Source organism: Scyliorhinus canicula, chromosome 9, assembly GCF_902713615.1.
Source record: "Scyliorhinus canicula chromosome 9, sScyCan1.1, whole genome shotgun sequence".
In the NCBI taxonomy this organism is placed as follows: Eukaryota; Metazoa; Chordata; class Chondrichthyes; order Carcharhiniformes; family Scyliorhinidae; genus Scyliorhinus; species Scyliorhinus canicula.
This window is the reverse complement of record NC_052154.1, coordinates 171,479,257-171,485,402: the sequence shown is the minus strand read 5'-3', so window position 1 is coordinate 171,485,402 and position 6,146 is coordinate 171,479,257. Positions and strand designations below refer to the sequence as shown.

Sequence of the window (6,146 nt, the reverse complement as noted above, 5' to 3'; positions counted from 1 at the left end):
CCAAGACATGGAATGTGTGCAGCAGATGAAGCAGGAGACTATGGGCGAGACATACCGGACACGTTACGCCTAGAAGGCAGCGTGGCGCAATGTGGGCAGTAGTCTATCAGCTTGCCACGCCTCGCGCAATCTAACGCAATCTCGCGAGACTTCACATTGTGAATCACGCCCATTGTGGACAGGATCTCTTTTTAGCAAACCTGCATATTTGCAAAATGCCACGCTGGCATTTTCCCATGACCAGATCAGGCCCGGGGGCATCACGTTAGATCCCGTGAGGCGTGGCAAGCCTGGTAGATCCTGGAGGAGGGATCACCTGGCATCTACCGGCCACGTTGCACCATGTTGCCTTTCAGGCGTAACGTGTCCGGTACGTCTTGTCCATAGTCTCTGTAGTAGAGGGCGCGATCTACCCGAATGGGAACAGGGACCCGTAATATGCATGATTAGCTAGGTGTTTCCTAGTGCTTGGAGCTTGGAGAAACCCCGCGCTGTCGAATGGCCATTTGCTTCATATGCTGCACACATTCCATGTCTTGAGAATGAGTGCGATTGAGGGCAAGAGCAGGTTGGAGGGCCCTCCTTTCGGTGAGTTGGAGCTGTGGGGGGGGGGGGGGGGGGGGGTCCAGGGGTTGCATCAGGGGGTTTGAGAGATCAGGATGCCTTTTTTAAATGGGTCCCATTCTCATCCTGCACTGAGGAGTTCCGGCGAGTGGAGGAAATGGGACTAAGTGCGGCCTTGGCCGGGCGTTCCCAGTTCCCAATCTTCCCAAATGGCCATTCGACAGCACAGTTTTCTTGAAGCTCCAAGCATCAGGAAACACCCAGCTAATCGCGCATATTGCGGGTCCCTGTTCCCATTCGAGTAGATCGCACCCTCTACTACAGAGACTTTGAAAAAAAGTCGATGCATTCTATAAGCAAGACTAAATGGTGAAATTGGGCTCAGTAGCACTATGAGACCCCTTATAGCTCTAAAATTTGTTTCTGCAGCATGGGTGCACACTTCTGATATAAGGTGTGCTGGACACGATATTGGTAAAGGAGTTGTTGGATTATTTCTTCTGGCCATTATAATGCTGTGTGCTTTTGGTGCTTTTTCATACTTGTTAAGATTTTCTGTGCTCTATGGTGTGATCTAGCTGATGCTGAAGTCACTTTTTTGCTGAATTAAAGGATTGTACACAAAACAAATGCTAAGGGTCATAGTAGTCAGAAAGTGCTTCCTTTTGGTATTGAGCATAATGACTGAAAGAATGAGCAGAAGTCAGACAGAGCAAGACAAAGCACTAGGAGAGGGAGTAGAAGGTGGGGAAGAGCTCCCGGCAGGAGGGCATAACTGCAGAAGTTTTTCATGAGTAAATCTGTTGGAGAACAAATGCTTGAGTGCAGTGAAGATTTTTTACACACTAGTATTCAGAGCCACAATGGCAGCTGTCTTGAGTTTCCATGGGGGCACTCAGCATTAGGTGGGTGTTGCCTGGGCTGCACTTGAGGCTTGAGAAATCAACCACTAGTTGCTGCATCATGTTTGGATGCACAAATGTGTTGATGGAGGGGGTCACCTGTTCCATCTTGGTTTACAAACTGTGTGCAACTTGATGCTGGACTTCTATATTCTCCTTCACATTGAAGCTGCCTTTCTGGCAGACTTTCCAATACATCAAACATTTGGGGTGTGCACACCCATCAGCTCCCGGCGGTAGCCTACACAATCAAGCCCATCATCTGAGTCCTCCTGCAATGGAATTAGAGTGACCTCCGGTGTGCTCTCACCTGTGCTATCTCTTCCCCCTGACTTAGCTGCACTGCACATGTGCCTGATCTTTCACCCACGTGCAGATCCCATCTCTCTCCTGCCTTAAACTAGACACAGGTTGACATGGAGGATATGAATGTCAATGGGCATAGTTGGTGTGGAGGGCACATGAGGTCATTGAGGATATGGGGGGGATGGATAAAGGGGCATAAGTTGCTGTGGAGGTATTGAGGATTGGCATGAAGTCCCAGAGCACTGGACCTTTCAAACAACAAGCATTACTGGCATCAAATCAGCAGACAGTGATCTGCCGGCTCGGAGTACTTCCAATGCACATCAGGTGTATGTGTGCTAACTCCTTTACTAATGTAGTGTCCACGCGCCTCATAACAGTCCCTGTGGCTGCCTTTGAATTCTTGCTGGGGTCGGCAGCCCAACTCTTGTTATATCATCTCCTGTCAGAACAGAAATCCAAAGATTCGGGGCACTTTCTCCTCAGTCAGAATTTTACTGACTCTGCACTCTGGACCCATGTCTAGCATCAAGAGTGAAATCTTGACATTTTAGACTCTGGCACCGTAGCAGGACCACCTGTGGGTCACGAGCTCCAATGATTGGGTCTTTCCCAGAGCAAACCATTTAAGAGCCTTTCTCTGGGCTCCCCAATTACTAAGGGAGTGTGGGTGGTATGATACAGCCATTTTGTCAGAGGAATGATTTCTGGACGCAATCTATCAGCCATGCCCTGCCCGAACGGCGGCGCAACGGAGCCGGGAGGGGCCTCTTCTGGGATTTACCTGACTTGTTGCACCTTTTAAGATCTAATGGGATCTCCCAAGACGGCGTGAGCTAGATGCCGCCCATTGTGGGTGTGATCAGTATTTGACAGATCTACACAGTACCTAGTCTCATTCTAATATGCACCCGCTTGATCTACCCGAGGCTTTGGGATCTAACTCCTTCACCTCGAAGATCTTAAGCGAGCGCAGTTCAGTTCTGCTCCTCACAAATGGGGACCAGATGGAACAGCACTTGGGGGTCTCCCAAGAGATCGAAGGCCCTGGGTGGTTGCCTTCTGGGTAGGCTGCCACCTTGGCACTGGTGCCACCTGGACACCCTGGCCTTTGCATCCTGCAACTGCCAACCCTGGCACTGCCACCTAGGTGTCAGCCTGGTACTGCCAATGTGCCAGGTGACACTGGTAGGCGCACTCAGGCTGGCATTGTGCCCATGCCAGGGATCGGGTCTGGGGATGTCCTGCCAGTCTGAGGTGGGGGAACCAAGGATCCACTTGTAGGCGAATTGGGGGATCTGAGGGTTACGTCGACGAGAGTCAACAGATCAGGGCACCATTTAAAAATGGCATCCCGACCTTCTCCTGCACCGAGGAATTCTGCTGAGTGGAATTCCTCAGTGCAGGAAACGGGACTTAGTTTGGCCTCACCGAAACATTCCCCGCTAATGTCCCGGATTGCAACAGAGTCCCATTCAATAGCGTGGTCTTACTTGGTGCTGCGAGTGCCAGGAAACACGCAGCAATTGGGTTAGATCGCGCCCTCTATTTAAAGGAAATATGACCTGTTTCAGGAAGGCTCAACAGCACCTGGAGCTTTCAAGCTGCAACACTGATAGGAATGGAGAGTTGACCTGGAATGGCTGACCTTGCCCACACCTATTATCTCCTCCCCCCCCCCACTCCGTACCCTCTTCCCATTCCCTCCCCCACTCCATACCCTCTTTCCATTCCCCCCCCCGCCCCAAGTTTCCCATTGTCCAGTTGAGAAGCTACAATGCGTTAAACTCGTCAAGGATGGGAGGAAGAGGACAACCTCTCCAACCAAGCAGGAATGGATGGAAGTGGCCGAGGAAGTCATCAGCAGGAGTATGGCCGCTTCAACCTGGAGACAATGCACCAGTTGGATTCAGGACACCAAGAGGACATGGCTGGTGAGCATTTTACATTTCAGTCCCACAGTCTGACTTGCCCAGCTTCTCCTGCATTGCACTCCTCCTCTCCGGTAAACAGGCTTTGTGCCTCCACTCAGTCCTCTCTCTACAGGCAACTCCACAAAAAGTGTCTTTCCCTCTTCCACACACATGTACGGCGAGTACGCCGCGCCACATATCGCCTACCTGCGGCCATTGCTGAAGGCCCGCCCCGCCATTCTCTGCCCCTGACCGGCAGAAGTCCCGAAGGCGTGGATCTAATGTGGTCCTGCTGTTCGGGGTACTCGCGTGGCGGCTGCGGACTCATCGGAGGGCAGGGGGAGCCTTCTCCGGCACCGGACTAATTGTGGGCAGGGCGAGCGGTCAGGGTCGGGCTCACGGCCAATCTTGGGCACTATTTGGAGGGTCCAGCTCCGCGGTCTGAATCCGCCATGGAGCACAGCGCGGCCGCTGGAGGCCACCACCGTGCGCATGCGCGGCCTCCGACCCGGACATAGAGGAGCCCGTATCTGCAGCTAGACCTGCTAGCCCCCTGCTGGGCTGGGAATACGTGGCCCTCTCACGCCCGTTTTTCTGTCGTGAAAGGCCACAGTTTTTACGACGGCGTGGGGACATAGTCCCAAAAACGGAGAATCCAGCTCAAGATATTCAGGAAAGAAAGAAAAGACGGACAGGTATTGGTGAAGAAAAACATTTCAGTGCTGAAGAATGAGGATATCCTAGAGAGGTCAAAGACAGAATCTATATGGCTAGTGCTAAGGAACAGGAAAGGTTCAATTACAATGCTGTAGTCTATAGGGAGTTGGTCAGCTCAGTTGGTTCGGTGGCTGGTTTGTGATATGAGACACGCCAACAGCGCAGCTTCAATTGCTTTACAGACTCAGGTTATTCGTAAAAGCCCTGCCTTCTCAATGTTACTACTTGCCTGAGGTGTGGTGACCCTCAGGTTAAATCCCCACCCGTCAGTTCTCAAAGGGCAGAACACTGAGACTGTGGTGACGTTAACATTTTTCTTTAGAGGTCACCAAATAGTAGGGAAGATGTAGAGGAACAAAGGTACAAGTAATTGCAGAGATGCGCAAGCATTATAGAACAGTTATAATGGGGGATTTAATTGTCCAAATATCGAGTGGGATAGTAGTGCTGTAAAGGGTAGAGCAGGTCAAGAGTTCTTAGAAAATTCACACTTTCTATCGCATTACATTTCCAGTCCAATGAGAAAAGAGGCATTGCTGAACCTGGTGTTTGGGAATGAGGTGAACCAATTAAATAATGTGACTGTCGGGGAGCATTTAAGGAAACAGTGATCATTGTATCATAAGGTTTTGGTTGGCTGTGGAAAAGGACAAGGAAAAAGCCAGAGTAAGAATAATTAATTGGGGGGAAATCAACTTCAGTCGGATAAGATTCGATCTGATCCAGATAATTTGGAATCAAAGGTTGGCTACTCATTCAGTCAGACAGCACCGACAGGACAGGCCAAATGGCCATCTTCTGTGCTGTAACATTCCATGATTGGAAGAATAATTTGAAGGAATAGCCAAATTGTTTCGGAACAAAGAGCATTTGTTCAGGCAAAGAGCATGACTGCAGTGGTGAATGAGTACTTTGCACCCACCTTGACAATGGAAGGGGTGATAGTTTTGCAGTGGAGTTAATAAATAGGATAAAAATAGATTTAAAAAGGAAATGCATCAATTAAAGTTTAAAAAGTCACCTGGTCCAGGTGGGATGCATCCTCAGTTGCCGAGGAAAGCTATTTTAACAGATCTTTTTGTTCTCTCTGAATACAAGTGGAAGATTGTAAATATTCCATCTTTATTCTAAAAGAGGAGGATAAACATGGTGCAAGCAAACTAATTCGTCAAATGTCAGTAGTGGAAAAGCTACATAACTGTCAAAGCCTGACCATGTTCGATGAAGAGTGAGTTCGAGTGAGCGATGGTGGTATAGTGGTGAGCATAGCTGCCTTCCAAGCTGTTGACCCGGGTTCGATTCCCAGCCATCGCAATAACAAATTGGAAATTTCTGCGCCACTTCCTGAATTTCAGCTGAGGAAGACAAACAATTTTAGGGGCTGGTTTAGCTCACTGGGCTAAATCGCTGGCTTTTAAAGCAGACCAAGCAGGCCAGCAGCACAGTTCGATTCCCGTACCAGCCTCCCCGGACAGGCGCCGGAATGTGGTGACTAGGGGCTTTTCACAGTAACTTCATTGAAGCCTACTCGTGATAATAAGCGATTTTCATTTTTCATTTCATTTTCATGTTCTGTGGAATGGACTGGTGGGAATTGCCAGAAATAAGTACCCAGTTCCCTCCGGCGGTAACAAAAAACTACCTTTGTTCCCAAAACAACAATGTATTAGCAGGGTGACCATATCATCAATCATATCTAGTTAAGCTGGTGCATATATACAGGTGGAATATGGGTGTCAATCAG

The 6,146-nt window shown here is 49.4% G+C and overlaps 1 non-coding gene across 1 annotated transcript; it reads left to right on the top strand.

Annotated features, from left to right (window-relative positions):
• Nucleotides 1-5,644: 5,644 nt before the first annotated feature.
• On the top strand, nt 5,645-5,716 carry trnag-ucc. The gene has a single exon. It is a non-coding gene; the product is annotated as a tRNA-Gly (tRNA).
• Nucleotides 5,717-6,146: the final 430 nt, after the last annotated feature.